Raw genomic sequence first — 469 nt, 5'->3', positions numbered from 1 at the left:
TGGCTAGAGCTCATTGTGACAAATATAGGAGAAGTAAAAGTACACCAGGAGATAAAAAGTACATGTAATGTGGAACGAAACAATCTTTGAAATCTAAATATACATTGGGTTAAGATTTACTATGAGCGTTTATCCATAGAAGCACTCTGATGTATCAACAGTTGCCTCAAGCATTCACATCAAAGACATACGCGGGAATGTTCTATTGATGGGACTTGGTTACGTGCAAAGGGACTTAGCATCTTGCGGGTCAGTGATCGCTGAACAGGGGGTCAGTTTACCCTTGCTAGCTCAGACCTGGAAACCGAGTTGGTCGAGGCTACAGCAAATCGTCTAGATAAAGGAAGATTGTTTAGATAGACTCTACGAGGGTAAGCGTTGCTCTCTCTCTCTTCGGTTCACAATGGAATGAGCCAGAAGTTGTGCTTCGTGGGTCTTGACGGACAAGAGAACCAATTAGTCTCCTATT

Source organism: Penaeus monodon, chromosome 21, assembly GCF_015228065.2.
Source record: "Penaeus monodon isolate SGIC_2016 chromosome 21, NSTDA_Pmon_1, whole genome shotgun sequence".
Classification (NCBI taxonomy): domain Eukaryota; kingdom Metazoa; phylum Arthropoda; class Malacostraca; order Decapoda; family Penaeidae; genus Penaeus; species Penaeus monodon.
Note: the sequence above shows the minus strand (reverse complement) of the source record.